The sequence below is a fragment of the Chrysochloris asiatica genome, unplaced genomic scaffold, assembly GCF_000296735.1.
Source record: "Chrysochloris asiatica unplaced genomic scaffold, ChrAsi1.0 scaffold00013, whole genome shotgun sequence".
NCBI lineage: Eukaryota > Metazoa > Chordata > Mammalia > Afrosoricida > Chrysochloridae > Chrysochloris > Chrysochloris asiatica.
Window position 1 is genome coordinate 36,181,092 of NW_006408531.1, and position 1,410 is coordinate 36,182,501.

Consider the following 1,410-nt stretch of genomic DNA (forward strand, 5'->3'; position numbering starts at 1 on the left):
ATCTTGCTGGGGGTCTTTATCTTTTTCTCTGACCTTCCACCTTACCAAACATGATATGCTTATCCAGTGACTGGTCCCTCCTGACAACATTCCTGAAGTATGAGGGACGAAGTTTGGCCATCTTGGCCTCCAAGGAGCACTCTGGCTGCACTTTTTCAACACAGATCTATTCGTTCTTTTGGCAGCCCATGACACTTTCAATATTCTCCTCCAACACCATAACTCAAAAGCATCAATTCTTCTGCCATCTTCCTTATTTACTGTCCAGCTTTCACATGCATCTGAGGTTACTGAAAATACCATGGCTTGGGTCAGGCACACATTATTATTCAAGCTGACACCTTTGCTCTTCAACACTTTAAAAATAGTCTTTTGCAACAGATTAACCTAATGCAATGCATCATTTGATTTCTTGACTGCTACTTCCATGAGTGTTGATACTTGATCTAAGAAGAATGAAGACTTTGACAACTTTAATCTTTTTTCTATTGATAAGAATGTTGTTAATTGGTTCAGTGGTGAGGATTTTTGTTTTCTTTACACTGAGATGCAATCCATACTGAAAGCTGTGCTCTTTGATATTCATCAGTATTTTGAGTCCTCTTCACTTTCAGCCAGCAAGGTTGTATCATCTGCATATTACAGGTTGTAATGAGTCTTCCTCCAATCCTGATGCCACATTTTTCTTCATAGAACCCAGTTTCTCAGATTATTTATTCAACACACAGGTTGAATAAGTATGGTGAAGGAATACAACCCTGTCACACACCTTTCTTAATTTTAAACCATTCAGTGTTCCCATGTTCTGTTCCAACAACTGCCTCTTGATCTATGTACACATACCTAATGATCACAATTAAGTGTTCCGGAATACTCATACTTCACAATGTTGTCCATAGCTTCTCATAATACACATAATCAAAAGCCTTTGCATAGTCAATAAAGCATAAGCAAATATCTTTCTCTGTCAGTTTGTCGTACTATGGTGGCTTGTGAGTTGCTGTGATTCTGGAAGGTATGCCACAAGTATTTTAAATACCAGCAGGGTCACCATGGTGGACAGGTTTCAGATTAGCTTCCAGACGAAGACAAAGTAGAAAGAAGGAGTGATGAACTACTTCCAAATATTTAGTCTCTGAAAACCTTATGAATAGCAGAGAAACATTGTCAGAGTGCCAGTAAATGAGCCATTCAGGTTGAAAGGCACTCATAATATGACTGGGGAAAAGCTACCTCCTCAAAGTAGAGTTGAGTATGATGACAAGAATAGAGCAAGTCCTGTGAGAGTAAAGCTCATGGGACCTTATTTCCTGATGGGGCACAACTCAAAATGCAGAGAAACAGCTGTAAACATCCATTAATAATTGGAACATGGGATGTATGAAGTATGAATGTAGGAAAATTAGAAAT